This window comes from Ursus americanus, chromosome 17, assembly GCF_024610735.1.
Source record: "Ursus americanus isolate L20-20 chromosome 17, mUrsAme1.1.p, whole genome shotgun sequence".
In the NCBI taxonomy this organism is placed as follows: Eukaryota; Metazoa; Chordata; class Mammalia; order Carnivora; family Ursidae; genus Ursus; species Ursus americanus.
The window spans coordinates 12,513,549-12,537,173 of NC_142143.1; positions in this window are offsets into that span (position 1 = coordinate 12,513,549).

Consider the following 23,625-nt stretch of genomic DNA (forward strand, 5'->3'; position numbering starts at 1 on the left):
AGGAAACTGAGTCATTAAGCAGTTAAATACCTTGCCCACGGTCACACAGAATAATCTGGTTCCAGAGCCTGTGGTCTTAACTAAATAAGATTTGTGTTGCCTCCATTTCCCCAATGTGACCGGGGTTTTGGGAGGTGCTGCAAGGGTTTTGAGGTTCCAGACATTGACAAGAGCCCACGACCTTCGACTTGGCTCCAGTGGAAGAGCCCATACAGGGAGGCCTGTGTCCTCCTCCCACCAGGCAGAGAACAGCCTCATGCTTGGAAGCCACCCCCCTCAACTTATTTTTAAAACCACAGATGATGTGTTGGAAAAAAATGGTTTCGTCAGCCTATCCAGCCAGCCACGCACCTCTTGGTGCTGGTGGCTTCGGAGGTACTGAGCTTGGAGACTTGATGGAGTTTCACTGGGAGGTCAGGTCTCTCTGTCATGCTGGAGTCAGCCCATGTTCATGTTTCTCAAAGGACAGCGTGGACCACAGGTGCTGGGGAGAAATGTGCATTGGCCCACATTTGCAAAGCTTTGTTGTCGGGACTCAGGAGATCTCGGATGTGAATATGTCTTATAAATCCAATGGCTCTGTCCAAATTAGAGCCAGCCTGGCACCCTGGAAGTGCTTGCTCTGTGCATGCTGGGTGGGTTTGAGGGCTGATGGCAAGAAAAGATCCATATGGGAAGGCATCTCTCTGGGAGACTGGGCTCTGCCAGGAATTTTATTTCAGCCCTTGGCCAAGTCAGTCCCCTCTTTGGGACCCAGTTTTTCTGCCCTGAAAGAGGAGGTGGTGGTTATAGATGATGGGGCCACACTCTCAGGGATGCCTCTTGAATTGAGACAAGGCTCAGGGTGAGCACTGAATCTCAGGGTCCCTCCCAGTTCCTTTCTGGTTTCCCTCCCCTCTGTCTACAGAGAAGGATGAGGATTCTGGCTGGGGGCCCTGCAACCCAGTTTCCAAGTCTCCCCATGCTTTCCCTCCAAGGACTGATGTCCCAGGGCTGCTCTGGGCACCAAGCAGTTCCATTTGCTCTTCTCGCCCTTCATCCTCTCCCTCCCTGGCTCTCAGAGGCCATACATGTCTTTTGATGGTTATTTTATCCCCAGAGTCAACAGATGCTTCCCTCCTGCTGGCAGCCCTGCCACGAGCTGCTGTGTGATCTTGGGACAGTATATGTCCTCTCAGAGCCTCATTTCCCTCCTGCGTAAAATGGGTGGACCAGACTACAAATGGTCATTTTCCAAGTGTGCTCCACTGTGGGGATGTGGACGGTAAAGAGTGGAGTCCTTCCAGCCTCTTTATATGGTTTCATGACTTAAAATATGACGGGCAGCCAGGGCATACTTCTAGCTCTGCTTTCACATAGATGTAAGCTCTTCATCATAGATATGCATGAACTGGAGGGCCCCCCTGCATTATTAGGGGAGTGGAGGGAGAAAAAGCGTCACTTGGCCAGAACCCTGGGAGGGACAGAACATCCCTATGGAAGGTGGGTTAGGAGCTGGCTCCAAGTCCATCTCTGAGACAGGCCTTCTCTGGGTCTCTTACGGCATGTATCTTTCCACCAAGGGGACCATAGAAATAATAAAGGGCACCCATGTAGCACTCATTTTGTGCCAAGCACTGTTCCAAGTGTTCCTCATATGTTAATTATACTCATAGCAGCCCGAAGAGAGAAGTGTAAGTGTTAGCCCTTTTTACCAGTGGAGAAAATGAGTGAGGCTTATGGAGAGTTGAAGCATCTCACCCTGGGTCCTGCAGGTGGAGGTGACAGGGCTAGCATCTGGTCTTAACTTCCACCCTGTGCAGCTCAGCACCCCTGCATGCCTGCCCCCATTACAAATTAGAAAGTCATGAATTGTACCACTCAAATATTGCAAATAATGGAAACTGACCATGGGTGCTGTTAGTTGGCTGGGGCCGTCATTATAAAGTACCAAGTCTGGGGGCTTGAACAATAGAAACGTACTGTCGCATGGTTTTGGAGGCTAGATGTTCCAGGTGGAGGTGTCAACAAGTTTGGTTTCTTCAGAGGGCTCTCTTTGGCTAGTAGATTTCTATCTTCTCCCCATGTCTTCACATAGTTTTTCCTCTGTGTGTGTTTGTCTCAAATTTCCTCTTCTTATAAGGATACCAGTCATACTGGATTAGGGCCCAGCCTACTCTAATGACCTCATTTTGACTTAACCCCTTCTTTAAAAGCCCCATCTCCAAATAGTCACATTCTGTGCTTCTGGGGGTTAGGACTTCAACATAAGAATTTTGAGGGGCTGCAATCAAACCCCAAGCGGCTGGCTCAAGAACAAACAAGGGGAATTATGGGAAGATATTAGAGGAGGTATCTGATAACAACGTGGTGGGATCCACAGCACCAGTTGTGCTGTGGGAACAGTCTGGAAGACTTGCAGCACTAGCTCCTCGGTGGCCTTCATCAGCCAACTCTTCCCCCCTGGGAGAGCACTTGACTGGCTGGTCTGGGCTCCCTAAAGAAGGAGGGGCTGGAATAGTGAGGATGGGTCCTTCAGCCTTCCACAGGGGCAGGTGGGTGGTAATGTCCACCAACTCTGCCCACCATGGGGCATGCCCTGAAGGGACAGGGAGAGTTAAATTCCAGACCACCTCATTACTCCCCTGCTCTGTCCCCAAATAACCAGTGTCTCCTGTATGTGATGATTTGTCTTCCAAAGCCAGGCCCCAGTTCCTTAAGAGCACCTTCCTGTGCCCCAAATATGTGACACGTGGCAGGGGCATCGGGCTTATTTACTAGCACTTACTATGTGTTAGGCTCTGGGTTATGTGTCTGAAGTAATTAGCCTCATCAAATCTTCACAGTGACTCTGTACAGAGGAATGTGAGCAACCAGAATGTTGGCAGATTGGGGGGTTCTTCTAAGACCCTTCCACTGGTAAATGAGTTCACCCATTCAGTCAGCAAATATTTAGTGAGTATCAACTATGTGCTGGGCTTTGTGCTAGGGGACCCAAGAGTGTCAAGCCACACATGGTCCCTGTCTTCATGGAGATACAGACGAGCAGTAGGGAAGGAATGCTACCTCCTGTCTGATTTCCAAAACCCAGGCTTTTATCCCATTTTGGAATGACTTCTAAGAGAACAGAGCAGTTTTCAGAAATAGTATTCAGTTCTCACTTCTGCCTATGGGAGTGCTATAGCATAATGGTTCAATGTACAGCCTCTAAGCCCTGATGCTGTGGGCTCGAATCCCAGCTCTGTTACTAACTGTGTGACTTGGGCAAGTCACTTAAACTCTCTGAGTTTCAGTTTCCTCATCCCTGACATAGGGATGATGATAAGAGTATATATGTCATAGAATTACTGAGAGAATTAAGGGATATAATTTATACAGAGTTTAAGGAGTTAAGGAATGCAAGAGCTTTGAGAGAGTTCTCTATCTCAGGTACCTTGGATAGTGCCCAGCACCTGCTCTGATAATGCCTGTTGAATGAGAGAATCCCTACATTACCCACATGGGTCTGCAGAATTCAACATTCTGAAACTCACCATATAAATAGAGGGAAGGGGCTCTCCTTACCTGGTTCCAGGGACTGCCTTCCTCTTCAGTGTTCTGTTGTCTTGCACGGTGGGAAGGACAATGGGAAGAGCTGGGCTGAGTCTCAGGGTTCATCTCAACAGGGTAGATTTTGCTACCTAACCTGTAGTCCTGGTCTCCAGCCAGAAGCTCTGATCATTCATAAGCATCTCCTGAGCGTCCGGCTCTGTTCTACAGGGCATGAGTTGCTCTCTGCTCTGTGTCCCACGAGATGGCTTGCTTCTTGTAGAAGCCCTTGCTTCTAAGACCAACGCACAGGAAATGCTATGGGCTTTGTATTTTATTTTACTTTGGGAGATGGAGTTTAATAACACTTAGAATTAGGACAATCTTTTTTCTAGGTCAGGTTCTGCTGACCAGCACAAAGTTTCCTCTGATTCATCACATTGAAAGGACTCAGCATGGTTTTTACTATCTCCTTTTCCTGAGAAGAGATGGTCATAAACAATGCGTGTGACCCAGGCTGTTCTGCTCCCTTCCCATCAGGTAATTAAATACAGATAGATCCTGGGGCTCCATGTGGCCCAGGCTCCATGCAGTGTCGCACTCAGGGACAGCCTTGGTCAACTATTGAATTAATTAAACAAGGAGGCCATTAGACTGGGGTGGCTCGAAAGCACCAGCAACCTACATAAGCAAACCCAAAATCTAAGCCTGTAAATACCTCAAGGTTATAAAATTGAAACCTAAGGACAATCAATCACAAATAGCCAACTAGGCTTTTAGCTATAGTCCATCAATAATTGCTTTGCTTTGCTTTCATCTCTTCTCTATAAGTCTCTCCCCAAGTTCCTGTTGGTGGAGCCCTCATAACCACTTCCGGTTTGGTGCTGCCCCCTTTGAATCGATTTTTGCTCAAATAAACTCTTAAAAATTTTTTAAATATGCCTCAGTGTGTCTTTTTAACAGAACCCAAAGGAAATTAACAATACTCCATTTCTCTCTTGGTCTCTTGATGGAATGCCAAAGAGAGAATCCACTTTATTTGTCCCTTCGAAAGAAGATCTAAGATACTGTTGATTAGAAATTATAAGATGAACTGTCTTCTGTAGCACCAAGAAAGAAAAAACTCTGCCAACTTAACTATGTTCTACAGTCAATCGTACAATGCAACCTTGTTTCAGCGTTATTAAAATGTGAAAAAAAATGCATGTCTTCGATTCAGGGCCACAGAGTTGTCCTTATTTTCATAACCAGAAACAACACAACAACAACAACAACAAACCCCCAAACCAAATAAAACAAAACAAAAACACTGGTGTAGAAAGAGCTGATACCCAAGAATCTTTTGCTTGGCCTTTCATATCTTTTGTACCTCATGCCAGACACAATTTAAAAAAAAAAACAATTCATACGACTTCATCTCTGTTACAAAATGATCCTTCCATCTTATATTGCTTCTCAGCTTATTTCCTTCAGGTATTTAAATTTAAAAATGTTCACGAATCATACGTTAGAGGTCGAGCTTCACCTGTTCTGCTCCTCATCTCTTTCCCTTTCTTCCCCAGAGGGAACCAATGTCTTAAATTTAGTGACTGTTACTCTCATGTATGTTATGTTTTTACTGTATACGTGTGTATCCACAACAAAAAGGTTACTGACTTTTGATGAGGAGTATTCTTAAAACACAAAACCATCCTGAATATCCTTTCGAGCACTTTCAGTGTCTTTACAGAGAGGGTGGCTGTCTCCCCTCACCCCCAATTATCTTTACCTCCCCCCTCCCCACTCCCCTACCCTTTTCCTGACCCTTGACCTGCCCCAATTCATTATTTCTTCTCTCTTGGCATAGTATGTAGATCAGGATTGGCAAACTTCTGCGAAGGGCTGGGAATGAAACCCTTTAGGCTTTCCCGCCGTACGTCCTCACTCACAACTGCTCCGTTCTGTCACTGTGGCCCCAAAGCAGCCCTGGACAGTAAGCACGTCCGTGAGCGTGGCTGTCTGGCAATGTTTATTTATGGATGTTGAAATTTGAATTTCACATAATTTTTGTGGGTCATGAGCTATCTTTCTCTCTTTTATTTCATTTCAATCATTTTAAAATTTAAGAGCCATTCTTAGTTCATGAGCTGTATAAAAAACAGGCAGAGAGCTGTATTTGGCTCAGGGGCCATACTCTGGCAACCCCGACCTAGATTATATTAGCTTCTCAGATGTTAGGATTCTCTTCGCTCTGCCCCTTATCCTCAATTCCCTCAGTGAAGGAGAGAGGTAGGCTGAGGTTACAGGCAAGAAGCCGCCCCTGTCCGCATGCAGAGGGAGGGGATCGCGGGAACACTCACATATTTGTAATGTTGTATCCGCTATGCTAGAGCATATCTGTGCATGTGCACGGGCAGGCTTTAGGAGATGACCTGAAACAACCTCCCCGACCACCGCCTCCATCTGACCGGCAGGGACCCCCTCTTTCTCTTCCTCACTCCCATACCACCTTGCTCAGCCACTGGCCAGCACCTGGATTGCGTTCAGGTTGGAGAGCAATAAGCAGGGACTGATTGAAAGAGGAAAGCGTTCTGAGTCGGCAAATATTCATTTGGCTCCCCCTGTGGGCCCCACTACCAGCTTGGGTTGCTTATTCTCATTATTTCCACAATCGGGTGAGGAAGACACTGAAGCTCCCTGAGGACAAGAGGCCAGTCTGGAACAAAATCCACACCCATTCTCCTCTTGCGAGTGTGGAAGACCTTTACAAATGTATTTATTCCCAGGAGAGGGGAGCACAGGAATAAGTAGATTTGTCAACATTAACAAGGCAGTGGAGGGCAGTAGCAAGAGCCCTGGGAGGTGGTGTCCCCACCTTCCCTTCCTGTCTCCTCTGAGAACTGGTGTCACTTTGGGCATGCGCCGGCTTCTCTGGGGGTTTGGCCATGGAGGTGGGTGGTGTGACATGGCTCAGTCGCACCTTAGTCCCAAGAGTAGCAGTAAGATCCAGGAGTAGAATTTTCTCTTCTATAGCACCACCATGCTTCTGGGTGTCTAGACCCTTGACCTTTGTTTTGGAGTGACTTACAATAACACTGGGCCATTGCAAAGAGGGATTTCCATGCAGGAAGCTCTGGATGGGCTCCGCCAGCCTCGGGGTGTGGGCTGTAGTCCTGCTGTTGGACAGTCCGTAGCTGACCTGTGGCCACTGTGCAGGGTTCATGTGCAGCCCTGGCTTGAATGATGAGGGGTAGTCTGGGGTGTTCACTTGGCTCCCACACAGCTCTGGGCTGCTGGGTGCAGGGAGGGCATGGCAGCCATCTCAGAGCTGCCTGGGGTCCTCAACTTGGCCCAGGATCCTCGACCTTCTCCTCAGCCACCCCACCTCCCCCTCTTCTGCTCCAAGCCCAGTGTTAAAGTGTATTTCTTAAAAATTAAAGACATGACCTTTGTACAGATATAAAATGAGCAAGGAATTTATTTAACTTATTAATTAGTGAAGGGACCAGTAAGATATTAAAACCAGAACAAACACACACACACACACACACACACACACACACACACACACACATACACATACATCCCAGTCAGGGATGTGGAAATGAATATGCTAGTAGACACAAAATTATTAATATACTACAGGGCAGCAGTTGTCGAACTTTTTGGTCTCAGGACCCCTTTACACTCTTAAAAATTTTTTTCTTATTTATTTATTTATTTATTTATTTATTTATTTATTTATTTATAATTTAAATTCAATTAGCCAACATATAGTACATCATTAGTTTTTTTTTTTTAAAGATTTTATTTATTTATTTGACAGAGAGAGAGACAGCCAGCAAGAGAGGGAACACAGGCAGGGGGAGTGGGAGAGGAAGAAGCAGGCTCCCAGCGGAGGAGCCTGATGTGGGGCTCGATCCCAGGACTCTGGGATCACGCCCTGAGCCGAAGGCAGACGCTTAACCACTGAGCCACCCAGGCGCCCCACAGTTTTTGATATAATGTTCAATGATTCATTAGTTGCGTATAACAGCCAGTGCTCATTTTAAGTAAACTCCGTGCTACACGTGACTCTTGCTTGACCTCACAACCCCGAAATGGAGAGTCACACACCCCACCGGTAAACTGGCCAGGTGTCCCTTAGGACCCCTTTACACTCTTCAGAATTATTGAAGACCTCCAAAACATTTGTTTCTGTGGGTTCTTTGCCATATCAGAAATTAAAACCGGGGGCGCCTGGGTGGCACAGCGGTTAAGCGTCTGCCTTCGGCTCAGGGCGTGATCCTGGTGTTACGGGATCGAGCCCCACATCGGGCTCCTCCGCTGGGAGCCTGCTTCTTCCTCTCCCACTCCCCCTGCTTGTGTTCCCTCTCTCGCTGGCTGTCTCTATCTCTGTCGAATAAATAAATAAAATCTTAAAAAAAAAATTAAAACTGAGAACAGTTTCAAACACAAGAGTATACAGGCACGCATTCCATTAGCCATCAGAGCAATACTAGTAACATCATAGCAAGAAACTCTGCTATATGCTTGTGAGAAAATAAGAGGAAAAGGAGGCAAATTAGGCCTTGCTATTATAAAAGTAGTTTTGACCTCACAGACTCCCTGAAAGCATCCTGGGTAATCCCCCTGATGCACCCAAATGACACTGAGCACCGCTGCTATTGGGCAATAATGCATAATGGCTGGGGTGAGTATTTCCCTACCAGGTAAAAATCAATTATATCTCTACCCGATAAAATTCCTTTTCATTGCCATGGACAAGAGTCATTTGCATTACTATGCATTTTCTACAACTTTTACCTCGACAGAGCTGTAAAATAACCTAGTTGATTGAAATCTGTCAAAGGTGTTCATCCCAGTAGGAGCAGACTGTCCCTCGAGGTCTACTATGTAATAACCAGACCTCCTCTAAAAGGACACCAGGTCCTTGATTTTGCTCATTTCCATGTCTTTGTAAATTTTTCCTGACACCAGGGAACCCTCCTCTGGTCTCCCTGGTGACAGGGTGGTCTGGTCCTCTCTGTTCTTTCTCTTTGCTTCTCTCTGTCCTGTCTATTGTTACGGCATAAGCTCCATGTCCAGCTTCCCTTGGGTCCATTCCTTTGGTGCTAAAGAGCTCATTGAGGAAGTAAAAGAGATGACAGTGAAAAGGCCATCATAATCCTCATTATTCTCAAGGCAATGCAGAAAGAAAAAGCATAAGGATAAACATATTGAGATTGGCTCTTGCCACAGCATGATTCCTGGAAGGGCCCCTTCAAAGCCTGATATTCCAGGACTTGTGGTGTTTTCAACATGGCAGACGGAGCAGCTGGGAAGCTGGGGACCTGAAACAGCATTAGATAAAAACCACAAAATTGAGGCCACATCATTGTAAATCACTTCTACCTTGGTTTCACCCTAATAAAGAAATTGTTCCTTGTGCCCTGGTCAGAAGGCAAAAGGAAATACCTTGGTTCTGAGGCCAGGATCATGGTTTGGAAGGGAAGTCTGAATCTTGTGGAGAGGGGGGCAGATAGGGGAGTATCTTGATGACTCCAGTTGGAAACGTCTAGAAGGTTGGCTTAAGGGAGGTAAGAAATCAGCAAAGATCTGTCTAGAGCAGGGCTACCTAGATAGGATGGCTAACAAATTCTTGCATATACCAGGATTGCTTTTGACTGCAAGTGATAGAAAACCCCCTATAGTGACTGAAACAAATAAAGGATTATTTGTCAAATAGAATAAGTACTCCTCCTCCCTTACCAGGTAGACACACACCTTCATGCTTGTCACGTCACAGCTGCCCAGTGGCTACTACAACATCTGGAGTCTTCTAGTGGCTTAGAAGGTGGTAGGGGCAGGGGTGTCCGGGTGGCTCAGTCAGCTGGACATCTGACTCTTGATTTTGGCTCAGGTCACGATCTCAAGGTCATGGGATTAAGGCTCGCGTGTGGCTCCACACTGAGCATAGAGCCTGCTTGAGATTCTCTCTCCCTCTCCCTCTGCTTCTCCCCCACAAGCTTGTACTCTCTCTCTCTGGAAAATAAATAAGGAAGGAAAGAAAGAAGGAAGGAAGGAAGGAAGGAAGGAAGGAAGGAAGGAAGGAAGGAAGGAAGGAAGGAAAGAAGGAAGGAAGAAAGGAAGGAAAGAAAGAAGGGGATGGGGCAAAGAGCAAAAAGGGGAAAGGGCAACACACACACACACGCATGCACACACATGCATATGCACACATACGCATACACGCACATGCACGCACACGCACGCACACGCACATGTGCACACATGAGATCCCCATGGGGCTTCTGCTCCCTCTCACTGGCCACAACTGTGTATATAGCTCCGCAGGCAGGTGGCACACAGGTTATTTTAGCTTTTCAACCCCCGTTATAGAGGAAGACAAGGATAAATTGGTTTCAAATAGCCTTTGGGTTGACAATTTGAAGTGTCCATCCCAGCTCCCTTGTAAGAAATGCAGGGGTGAACTGACTTGACACACAACTCCAGGTAAGGAACCAGGTGAGAAGGGTCCAGTCCTTAGTATGGCCCACAGGCTCCTGCCTTCCCCTCCTCTGTAAAGGCCCCCATATGCCTTCAGAGCTGCAGCCATACCTATGCGTTATCTTATTTTCAATTTTCTGGATGCTCCCCATTGTTTCATACCTCCAGGATTTTTCTTGTGCTTTTCCCTTTGCCTGGGATGCCTGCCCTGACCCAACTCTCTGTCTATGTGGTGCCTGGCCTATGTGGCAGCCACAGGAAGCACTTCGAGAAATGAGATCCGTGGTGTCACCACCCTCACAGAAAGTGTGGTTTAGCTATCTTCTGACTTCTTTTTTTTTTTTAAGATTTTATTTATTTATTCGACAGAGATAGAGACAGCCAGCGAGAGAGGGAACACAAGTAGGGGGAGTGGGAGAGGAAGAAGCAGGCTCATAGCGGAGGAGCCTGATGTGGGGCTCGATCCCATAACGCTAGGATCACGCCCTGAGCCGAAGGCAGACACTTAACCGCTGTGCCACCCAGGCGCCCCTATCTTACCTGACTTCTATCCTCTGGGAAGGCGTGGGACTCTAGGGATGGAGCCCACTTCTGGTTGGTGGTAAGCAACCTATGGAGGTAAGTGTTGTTATGTCCATTTTAGAGAGGAGGATACTGGGACTTGGAGATATTAAATCACTCTCCCACAAAGCTTGAGAGTGGCAGAGGTGGACTTGAACCCAGGTTTGCCTAACTCCAGTGTCCGTGCATTGCACTGCTCTGTTATGCTTCCTTCCCTTTCTAAAGGACAGGGCTTCATCCTTTTTTTTTTTTTTTTCCTAAGAGAGGAAGAGAGAATGGAGGGAGGGGCAGAGGGAGAGGGAGAAAGAGAATCTTAAGCAGACTCCACATCCAGTGCGGAGCCCGACACAGAGCTCAGTCTCATGACCCTGAGATCATGACCCGAGCTGAAATCAAGAGTTGGACGCTTAACCCACCGAGCCACCCGGGTGCCCCAAGCCTTCATCTGTTTGTGAAGACAGAACCGATTCCCCAGGAGTCTTTCTTCTCAGGAGACACATCTCCATTCTAATCGCCCACACCTCCATAGGCTGAGCATCCTCAAGGATGGGGCCTGGGCCATATTTAATTTCACGTCTGGAATCGAGCACCTTGTCTGACGTACAGGGAGAACCCCAAGCTCAGGCAAGCTGGGTCTGAATCCCCACTCCACCATGACCGTTGACAGTGGGCAACTCTCTTAACCTTTATGACCTTGGTGACCCCAACTAGGAAGTTAGCATCAAATGGGAAAATTTCCACTGGAGATTCTAATAAGCCTTCCACATGCCTTGCTTGGAATCAAAAGACATCCATCATTGCCATGGATGACAAAGGATCTCAAGCTCAGATCTAGCTCCTCAAGGTATTTGGCCATGTGACTTTCCACCACTTCCAGGTCTGGAGCATGGGGACAAAATCTCTACTTCAAGGCATTGATAGCAGAATCAGAAATAACATATTTAAAAATAATGAGACTAGCTACTACTTACTGAGCACTTATCATGTGCTAGGATCTCTGCTCAGCCTCCTTTGCACGTGACTACACAATGCAGGATGAAATGTATTTTTTTTTTTTTTTAAGTAGGCTCCATGCCCAGTGTGGGCCTTGAACTCATGATCCTGAGATCTAAGAGTCACACGCTCCACTGGCTGAGCCAGCCAGGCACCCCAGGATGAAATGTATTATTATTCCCACTTTTATGATGGAGACAGAAGGGTTAAGTCCCTTGCCCAAGATGGTACAGATGGTCAGGCCTGATTTGAACTCTGAGTTGGCTCCACCGTCTTTGTAAATACATGTGGATATAAAGTATTCTGAAATGTTAATCCAGGAGCCCAACATAGGTGAGTGAGTGAATCAGCAAACACACACATCTTTTCCATCTTTCATCCCCTCCCACCTTATGTCTAGCAGCGTGCTAGACACGCATATGGCATGCAGTGTTTATTGATAAACAACAACTCGATGAATGAGTGAGTGACTGAATGAGCTTATATATGTTTGCATCCTTCTTTTACTGTGTATTATACGCTCGCTCATTCCACTGATACTTATTCACGGTTGACTGGGTACAGGTACTGTTCTCGAGGTTAGAGATGAACCCAGAGCAAGGGATAAAATAATTGTTTGGGGGAATATTTTGCTGAGCTACAGTGAAGAGAACACAGAGGGCTTTTTCCCAAAAGACATCACGAGCTGGAATCCTAGCCCAGCTCCTGAGATTAGCTGATGCTTTTGGAAAAACAAGCCAGCCACCTGCCTTGTGGATCATGTCATTCACTGTTATTTCCTCCTCGGCTCCTCTCCCTGCTGGAGAGGGTCGTTTGCGGCAGAAAGAAACTCCCTTCCTTTCTTGTGGCCCACCTCAGCCCAGAATGCCATCTCCAGCTGTGATCCTGAAGGCCGGTGCCCGGGGGTGGATGCCGATGTTGCACTGGGAGGATTAGGACCTGATAGGGCACAGAGCAGGGGGAGGAGGTAAATATGGAGGTGCAGAGAGGCTGCTCTCTGACAAAGGCCTCGGGTCACTGTTTACAACATCATAATCCTTTTGTCTGTGTAATTCATGCCCCACAAAAATTCTTGTGAGATCTTAGGCAAGCTGCTCTTACTCTCCAGGCCTCATTTTTGTTCATCTTGCAAATGGGCTAACAACTCTTGCCTTAGCTTCGGGCCGGCCTTCTACTCCTTGAACAAGGATTTTCCTGCTTCGGAGCGTTTGACTTGACATTCCATATACGTGGGCTACTCTTCTCTCTTCTTTTTACATGGATGACTCCTCTTCATCCTTCAGGCCTTGACTTAAAAGTCCCCTCATCAGGGAGGCCTATCTAAAGTAGGCCAGCCTACTTATTTCCCCAGTTTCTGTCCATCAGGTGACCCTGGTTATCCTAGTTGTTACTTCTGAAATTATTTTCATTTATTTATAAACATGTTCATTCCTTATCTTCCCCCCTGCAATACCAACTCCATGAACTGGCTTGTTATTGCTGTGTCCCCAGGACCTGGCCCAGTGCCCAGTACATGGTAAACACTCAATAAATATTTGTTGGGGGAATCAATAATAGGCAGTTGCTAAATTAGGTTATTTGTAGTGGCACCAACATCATCGTTAGAGAGGGACAGGGATCTGGCCTGGGAGACGGTGGACATCTGGTCTCCTGAGTGCAACTCTCAGCTGCCACAGACTGACATTCTCGGCTAGAGCACGGGCAAATACATCTTCATTCTCTGGGCAGCAGGAGAGCCAGGGACGGAACAGCATGGGCCAAGGGAACAAGCCATGCTATCAGGAGGCAGGTCTAGTTGGGCTGATTCACTCTCTCAATCCACATGGAAGACTGGGGCATCCGAGATCTAGAGAAAGAAAGAAATTTGCTTCCAAATAAATTGCAGTTGGTAGGAATGGAAAATGAACTCAGGTGGTACAGAAGGCTTGGTCTGAGTCTTAGCTCCAGCACTTCAGAGCTGTGCGATCTTACGCAGTCACTTTACCTCCTTGAGTCTCATTTTTTCACACTTTATGAAACTGGGGATATATGAGAGTTAAATATGACAACAGTAGATACAGAGGTGTTTGTAAAACGCCAAACATCAAAAAATGGAATGCAGACATGAGAGATTCTCCCCTCTCCCACTCCTCCTTCCTTCATGTCATCCTCCTCTTCCTCTTCTTCCTGCCTCTCATGTACAATGATCTCCTAAGTCCAGACCTCTGTTACATAAAGCAAATAGCAGGTTTATGAATAAGGAAGGCGGGAAGGTGGGAATTGCCTTCTCTTGATCACGTGGCCTAGAGGCATAGGCACTCGACTGGTGCCTGGATTTTATTGGATCCCCATACTATATGGCTGGGCTAGAGACTTTAAAGGGGTAACTCTGGGGCAAACATCTTGGGCTAATTGCTTCTACTCCCTGGGTCTTGTTTTTCATTGTTACATAAAGGGGTGGGCTCCACCAGGGGCTGTGCTAACAAAGAGTCTGGAGCTATAATGGGGCTCAGTGGGTGATGGTGCTGTGATGGACTGGCGATGCGTGTCTTAAACCTGTTGGGGGAGTGACGACCCAGGTGCCCTGTACTGGCCCTTCCCGGTCCCAAGTGCTATTTCAGGCAGCTCCTTGCAGGATTCTCTAATTGAATTGTCACAGTAAGTCAACCCAGGGATATATGCAGCCTAATATTTTGTCTATGACAGAGATGCAGAGAGAAGTATCATAGGAAGATACACCTGTTTTCTAAGACTTCAAACTTAAAGTTAAGAATGTGCTTCCTAACGGGCTTTGATAATCCATTAGGAGTCAATCACACATGAATTTAACTAAGCTTTTTGGGAAATGACTTAAGATTTGCACCTTAGCAGCCCCCTGGGGAAATGAATTTCATAAGTTTATTACCTGCTACATCACCTGGTCCTTCTTTTAAAATACCTGTTTAAATCATCCAAGCTATAGAAAAGATGGAGGGAGCAGGGTCTCCCCCTCTAATCAGGAGCTGATGGATATGCCCACTGTCACTGCTCAGTCTGCCCTGAATTCTGTGGATTTCATCCTTTCCCACTCAGTATGTACCTCTGGGATGCAGAAGATGGTTGTTCTGGTTGCCAGGCAACAGCCCACAATGTAAAGATCGCTCTGATCCTTCAAAGCTTGCATCAAATGCCACCTCCTCCAGGAAGTCCATTCTAATCTCCAAGGGTCAGAATCAATCCTTTCTTATTCTTTTTTTCTTTTCTTTTCTATGCTTTTTTCCTTTTTTCTCTTTTTCTTTTCTTTTTATTATGTTATGTTAGTCACCATACAGTACATCATTAGTTTTTTTTTGCCACTTTTTAAAAATTTTTTTAAATTTCATTTTAATGTTTTTTTATTATATTATGTTAGTCACCATACAGTACATCCCTGGTTTCTGATGTAAAGTTCGATGATTCATTAGTTGTGTATAACACCCAGTGTTCATCACATCACGTGCCCGCCTTCATGCCCATCACCCAGTTACCCCCCATTCACCTCTCGTCCACAACCCTCAGTTTGTTTCCCAGAGTCCAGAGTCTCACATGGTTTGTCTCCCTCTCTGATTTCTTCCCATTCAGTTTTCCCTCCCTTCCCTATGATCCTCTGTGCTATTTATTATATTCCAGATATGAGTGAAACCATACGATAGTTGTCTTTCTCTGATTGACTTATTTCACTTAGTATAATACCCTCCAGTTCCATCCATGTGGATGTAAGTGATAGGTATCCATCCTTTCTGATGGCTGAGTAATATTCCATTCTATATAGGAAACACGTCTTTATCCAGTCATCTGTTGAAGGGCATCTTGGCTCCTTCCACAGTTTGGCTATTGTGGACATTGCTGCTATGAACATTGGGGTGCATGTGCCCCTTCTTTTCACTACGTCCATATCTTTGGGGTAAATACTCAGTAGTGCAATTGCTGGGTTGTAGGGTGGCTCTATTTTTAATTTCCTGAGGATCCAAACTGTTTTCCAGAATCTTTTCTTATGCTGAGCTTCCAAAGCATGTGGGCAATAAAATAACTATCTGCTGTGTATAGAAAAACTTATTATACTTTATGAAACACTTCCAAATCCTTTTGGACCCCAGCAATATATAATAATGATAATGAGGATGATAATTTGCCATAATTTCATTCTAGAATCTTTACTGTGTGTCAGATACTAAGCTAAGCATCCACAACATGGATTATCTCTCTTCATAGCAAACTTTTGAGGGAGGCAACATTATTTCCATCTTATAGGTGAGGGGACAGAAGCGCAGAGATGGTAAGTAAATAGATCTGTCTCTGTCTCTCTGTCTTTCCCAAGAGTATTTCCTATTGGACCATGTGTTATAATTAGTTGCTACTTGCCTGTTTTCATCAGTATTATGAATCACTTGAGGTCAAGGCTGTGCTTAATTATCCTTGTATCTTCACTATTCCCCTCTGGAGCAGAAACTAGTGTGGGTTCACCAAAGCCTTCTCTTTTCCTTGTGGGCATGAGCTGGACGACACTTGCCAGCATCCCTTTCAGTCAGGTGAAAACACGTGACTGAGTTGTGGCCAAGGAATGAGGACAGAAGTGACTTGTCCACTTTCTGACCTTGCCCCTAACTAAAAGACACCCTTGCTTCTCCATGCGCTCTCTCTTCTCTTGTCTGCCAACTGGAGGAACCCTGGGGAAGACCCTGAGGCCTAGGGGATTGGGAAGGCACAAGGTGCAGGAGCCTGGGTCCCTGAATGACTGCATGGAGCAGACGGAGGTCAGTTCCCTTCCTACTCCTCTACAACCCACATTGGATTCTGATGTGAGAAACAGATAAGGCTTTATTGTGTTATAAACCTCATTAATGTTTTGGGGTTGTTGTTATAGAGGTTGGCCTTCCCTGACTAATGAACCAGCTCCACCAGCGCTCAGCATAATTAGCTAGTACCCTGCATAAATAGAGCTTAAAATAAATATTTGTGTGTTGAATCAAATGGTCTTGGTCTGCCCCTTTTCTGATGAGAAATTTTCTCTCAGTTTTCATTCTCTGAGCCATTAATTCATTCATTTAGCACTTACCACATATATCAGTTTTCTACTGCTGTGTAATAATATTACTATAAACTTGTAGTTTCAAACAACTCACATTTATCATCTCATAGTTTCAGTGGGTTAGAAGTCTGGACATGGCTCGGGTGGGTCTTTTGGGAGATTGTAATTAAGGTAATGGCAGGCCTGGGTTCTCACCTGGATCCTTGATGGAGGAAAGACCCACATCCAAACTAATACAGCTCTTGGTAGATTTCAGTGTTTTGAGCTATGACACTTGGGGCTCTGTTTCTTGATGGCTCTTGGTAAAGGCTGCCCTCAGCTCCTAGAGCCTGTCTTTAGTTCTTTGACACATGGCATGCCCTAATATGGCTGTTTGCTTGCTCAAAACCAACAGGAGGGTGAGAGGTTCCACCAAGATGGGTGCTAATCTAATGCAACATAATCACATAAACAGTTGTATGTAAACATGTATCACTTTTGCTATATTCTGTTGGTTGGAAGGAAGTCATGGGTTATACTCACACCCAAGGGTTTTGAGTTATTTTTATCTTATTTCCCTTGCACTATGTAAACACCAGCACTATGACTAGTGCTGAGTAAGTACTGTGTATGAGTATAGAAGGGTAGTGGGGAGCTGCTTGTGTCTGGGGGAATGACAGTAATTTTTTAATGCCTAGTTGTCTAACCAATGCCCCAAACAACTAGAGAGGTATGTTAAATTTCTATTTTCCAAGGGCTATTTCCACCTTACTAGCCCAAACATATGAGTTCTTGGTCCAGTAGGACCTATTCAATACCCTGAGGCTACCCAATAGCTACAGTGTCCTGCCAGGAGACTTGGGACACTTAATAATTGTCATTGAAGTGAAACTCAATGAATTAGGTGACTCTCAAGTATTTGCACTTAATTTATCAAAATTATATCACAAAACTGGGGCATAATGAAGGATTGCCATCAAAAAGGGAAATAGGTATAGATAGGTCCTTAGGCACCTAAGGATGAAGGATGGGGTGGAAAATGGAACCCATCTCAGTTGAGCTCACTTTGTGTGCCAGATGCTGTTCCTGGCCTTCAGAAGCACAAAATCACTTTAAATCTCATAACTGCTGTGGGAGCTAATGTCATATATTCATTTTCCAAATGAGGAAGCTGAGGTTCAGAGAAGTTAAGTAACTTGTTCAAGGGCACACAGCTAATAAGTGGCAAAGGCAGGAATAAAACCTGGCTCTATTTGACTCTAGGGCAACGTGCTTGCCCTAGGTGGTGCCGGCAATAGCTCTCTTCACTTACTTTTATTATCCACACAATTTTATACAGCTCATCTGCATATGAATTCACAGCAGGGGCTCACTGCTGGTAAAGCTTGGCTGGATCTGTCCTGGAGTGAGGTTGGTAGAGGAGAGAGGAAGGGAAGGAGATAGGAATATTGCCTTTCTACCAGGACTTCGTATTACCCATGGAGGAAGAGTAGAGAAGTGGCAGACATCTGAGAGATGTTCCAGGCTTTGAAAGCTATTTATAAATCATAATCTGTTTAGAGAATGCTTGAATTGTATCTCCAGATTGTCTCTCAAATATTGTTATTTCTCCATCCCCATTGTCACCCTCATAGATCTCCATCATCTCCCTCCTATGGACAGTGGTCACATCTGATGGGTGGCCAGCTCCAGTCTTATTCCTGTCTGATCCATTCCAAGTAGGGTACTTAATGGGATGTCTTTAAAACAGGTTAACATTAAATCTCCTGATTGGAATGTTTCAAGGATTTCCCTTTGCTTTTAGTGTTACATCAAAACTTCTAGACTTGGTTTATAAGGCTCTGCAAGGTTAAGCCTCTGTTTACCTCCTCATTTTCCAATCACTCCTTCCTGGCTCTTTCCAACTTCTTTCTTTTCCTGAAATGCTTCACAGTCTCCCTGGCCTCAAGCATTCTTTTGGTGCACTCTTGCTTGCCCTGTCCTGCCCTCAAGATGATGCTTACATAAATAGACAAGTGTTTTTCTCTGCTCTGCATTTCTTCTTTCTTCAAGAGATTGCACATTGATTTTCCTTCGAGGAGTCCCTGCTTTCAGGCCGTGTGGTTTGATAGGAGTGAGCCCATGCCCCAATTCCAAGGGTGGTCACATGACTCAGCCCTGAGCAATCAGTGCTCTATGTCTCCCTGGCCATAGTGAGTACATTCAGAGATGACTATGACTCGAGACTGGCCAATGAGCACAGCACTGGGGTTTTCCCTGGAACTATTGGGGAAGAGGTTTTCTTCTCCTCGAGTGGTTAAGTTAAAAGCATATAGAGCTGGAGCTTCTGGGGTCCTTCTTTATCACCTGCTGGAGAAAGCCTGCTTGAAAATGAAACTCACGCATGGGAAAACAAAACCCAGAGACAAAGTGATACCATTTATTGCAATATCATTTCAGCAACTAGATGTAGTCATGCCTAAAGCATGAAACTACACACCTTTCAGTTACATGAACCAGTACATTATAGGTTTTGCTAAGGCCATTTTGAGTTAAATCTCTGTCACTTGCATTTAAAAGAGACCTGTCTAATATGCTTATCTTTCCGGTTACAGCCTAAAGCTCTTTCTTCATGCCTTCTTTCACTTTTGAAGAGGCTTAAATCTCACTATTATTTGATCAGTAATGTTTATTGAGTACCTACTATGTTCTAGGTACTGGGAATTCAACAGTGAACAAAATAGATAAAAATGCCTGTCCTCAGGAAACATATGTTCCAGCAGATGAGAGAAGTAACTAAAAAGATAAATAAAACACATAGTTCGTTAATGGTCACAGGAGCTAAAGAAAATAAAGCAAACGGGGAGAAGGAATTCCCGCTATGAATGGGAGAGCAGGTGAATGTAAAATTTTTATAGGGTGGTCAGGGGACACCTCACTGAGATGGAAACATTTGAGCAAAACCCTGAAGGATGTGATGGAATGATGTATGTGGATTTCTGAGTTCTAGACACAGGGAACAGCACATTCAAAGACCTGAGATGGGAACATGCATGTGGGTTACATATTCTTATAGTAATTCTACTTCCTTTTTCAATTATACATATGTTAGATCATTAGATGTCACTTTACAAGTTTCTCTCTCTTTCTCCCTCCATATTTTCCTCTCTCTATTTCAATTTGTGTATTTATATGGACTGCTCTTTGAGTTCATGGATTCTTTCTTCTGCTGAGTCCAGTATGCTGTTAAGCCCATTCACTGAATTCTTCATTTCAGACATTGTGTTTTCAGGTTCTAGAATTTCCAATTTGTTCTTTTTGTAAATCTCTCCTTTAGCTTCTAAAATTCCCTACCTGTCCACTCATTCTGCATGTATTTTTTCTAAATGTATCTAATGTGTTCATAATAATTATTTTAGAGTCCTTTGTTTGCTCATTCCTGGGTCTGGGTCTTCTGTGTGTCTACCTACATTGGCTAACTTTCCTCCTGATGATGGGTCACATTTTTCTGCTTCTTCACACTGTTTGGTAATTTTCAATTCTATGTTGGATGTTTTGATAAAAAGAACAGTAGAGGTGAAGTGGACAATATATTTTGTTTTGTTTTTCCAGGGAAGGCACATCACTTTTCCCTGTTGGGAAGCTGGGGTGACAGGTGATCATTCAGATCCCACCATGATGAAGCTGAGCTGGGCTGACATGAAACCTAATTAATTTAATTTAGTTTATCTGTGGTCTCAAAGGAGATAGCAGAGGTCTCTCTTTGTCTTTCATCCTGACATTGAACTTTCCATACTGCCACCTGCTGAGAGACTGGTTCTTTATCTTATCATGATTAGGGCTAGAAGAGTCTTGGTTTACAGCTTTGGTTAGTTTCAAGTCATCTCTAGATTCATCCCGAGCACTTGCACAAAATGGCAAGATCCACGTCTACTTTCCAGCTCCACTCCCACAGCTGCTTACTCAGCACAATTCCTGTGGGAGAGAACTGTTTGCCCAAGAGAATTATTATTGCATTTGGGCTCTTCCAATCTGTCATGCCAGCCCACATTGTCACTAAAAGTTTGCTGGTTTCTCCTTGTTTCAGAAAAGTTCCTCTGCCTATGACAAGCCTCTTGCTCTGCCCGTACATACCCAGATTGGGTCACAGATGCCAGGTATGAGGACAGTGGGTGCTATTTTCTCAGTGATGATGGGCTTGTCCCTCTCTGGAACTTGGTTCATTTAAACTTTGTTGCATCCACCACTCTTTGGTGACAGTAAGGAAAAGTGTAATATCTATTTTATCTGATGTTTTCTTCTGTTAATCACAGGAAGATTGGTCCTTTGCAACCTTATGCATCCTAATTAGCAAGGATCTCCAATATTACCTTCCATAACGGTTGTATCATTTGTTAAAATTTGTACTTGTAGAATTCCTGACTCTTCTGCCAGTCTGCAAGCATCATGAGGGCATGATGTGTCTGCTTTGTTCAGTGAAGTACACCCAGGTCCTGGAGCATCGTGCGTACTCAGGTGTATCATTTAGGCCCTGTGCCAGGTCCCGGGGAAGCAAGTTGGGTAAGAACACCCCAGTCCGCTCGCTGCTCACAGCTGAGATGTGAGCCTGGACCAGAGCACACCCATTCCTTCAACTGGAAAAGGGTTGTCAAAGCCCAGGTTTTCTGGGCTTTGTCTCCAGCTTCATCACGATTTAGGGAAATGATCACTTTTATTGTAGGACATGGAGGGGACAATCGTCTTTTCATCTAGCTGGGCCTTCTTCCACAGTCCATCAGCTGAGTGCGGCTCTCCTCTCTAGGTGGAGGAACAGCTGGATTGTGGAGGGTGGGAACCAAGTCTGTGGGAAGGCCTGTGTTTCCTGGGGCTGTGAGTCTGAACTTGTAAAGAATCAGGTGCATGGAAGAGGCTTTGCTGAGTGGAGATCACAGAAATTCAGGTTCAGCAGTCTCTCCTAAGGGAAACAAAGTCAGGATGAGGGAAGTACATGCCTCTAGCCATACCTGGGAGGTACTTCTTACTCAATTTTTATCGACTAGAAAAGCAATGTCAACAATTAATTGGCACTTTCTGTGTTAGGCACTGTGCTAAACACTGCATACATCACCTTTGAAGCAGGTGATGTGCTTCGGTTCCCATAGGTTAAGTTGCTTTCCTAAAGTCACACAACTAAGGACTGATGGAGCCAGGATAGGAAACCCAAGTGTCTGAACCCAGAGCCTGTGATTTTCCAACCACCACCATATCATTGAGTCTCTGACTCTTCTGTGCCAATCACTATAAAAGTGCTCTATAAACATGGTTTTTAATTTTCTAAACTGGATGATATGCATTTATAGACAAGGATACTGAGGGTCAAGAAAAAGTAAGGAATTTGTTTGGTGTTACTTAGCTAATATGTGCCAAGTGTTGAGATATGATACCAAGAACATTTTCTTCTGCTCTGGATACCCTTCATCTCTCTGTATCTATCTTCATTCCTTCCCTGCCGTGCTCTGTGCTCCAGGACCCTGCTTCTCTGGGCTGCACCCTCTGGGATCTTGACTTTGACTTCTGGTTAGGTTCCGCCAGTGAGGAGTTGGACACTGGGAGGAGAGGAGTTTGGAGCAGGCTGAGTGTACCCTGCTCTGCCCTGCTTGCTGCGATTTTACAGTGGGTGTAGCTGGCCCCTTTCCAGGCTCCAGCTCTTAAATGGACTCTGATGGTAACATTTTCTTCCCTGTCCTTTTGGGATAAGGGGTGGTCCCATCTTCCTGCTGTTCTTGGTCCCTGGGTGACTCAACATGCCCTGTTGGCTCTCTGAATCCTGCCAAGCCCTGTGTGCCACCCTAGTCCTTTCATTAAATATCTCTTCAAAAATACCAGCTGAGTGAGCTTCTGTTTCCTGCCAAGACCCTGACTGATATAATTTCTCATCAGAGATCCAAAATTCAGGAATAAAATTTCAAAAGTTAGCTTGGCTCAGAGCCCATTTTGAGAAAATGTTTACTTCCTTCCAGAAAAACAGTTCTCATCCCAGTTTCATCTCACGGTGCTCTCGACAGATCTCTGCAGTTTGACTCCAGGCTCTCGACACTGACCAAGGTGCCCAGGGCTCTGGGGTGGGGAATGTATGGCATTTCTGGGCATCTGTGCACGGAGCCACCCTGTCTCTATACTTCCGTGGCACCGATCACAGTGGCAGCTGAAAGAAGATACTGTCTAATTAGGCTCATTCTGGGTGTTGGTGGGAAGGAGAGGGACAGATGTCTCTCTCTTGTAGCTGTGGGAGCTGTTCCTGCTTGAAGGATGATATATGAGTGGGATCTTTGGGTGGAACCTTCAGAAGAGCAGCTTTCCAGCCTGTCGGGGCCAAGAAGGGGGAAGTTTTGGCCAAGGATCTGGTCCTGGGGAGAGGGACCTCACTCCCAGTCATTGTGACCTGAGTTTCTCCTCTTATCTCTGTCTCCTGCCTCACCAGGCAGGTTTGGTATGTTTGAGGCATCCAGCAGGGCTTGGAAGCATGGATTAAGGATGGAGATGGGCTGGGCAGGAATCTGCAGTGAATCTAGACTGATGACAGAAGCCTCTTGGCAGACAGTGGGTGCTCGCTCTCTCAGTTGGCTGAGAAAGGGAAGGGGAAAGAAGTGACATTCATGGTACAAATATCACTGATATGCACAGCTTCGTTGTCTCATGTGGTCCTCACCCCAATCTCTGAGGTGGGTGGTGGTCTCCCTACTTTATAATTGACTTAACTAAGGTTCAGAGAGGTTATATGACCTGCTCTAGGTCACACAGCTTCAATTGGCAGGCCCAGATGGTTAGTCCACGTCCTTGTCTGTCCCCTCTACACACACCTCCACAGGTCAGGTGACTACAGATGGTGAGGACCAATTGAAAAAGCTTTTTGCAGTCCTGCCTCCCTGGATCTTCTTGGTGCACAGTGCTGGGCACACGGCAAGCAGCAAGCACTACATTATTTTCTCAAGTCTTAGGCATCTGAGTCCCTAGAGACACCTGGTATACCCCACCTGTGTTGTCCGGAGAAGGTGACCAAAGCCAGAAAGGTAGAGAGATGTGCTGGAGGTCACACAGCACATGAAGTTGAACAGAGCCCCACAAAGGGCCCCTAT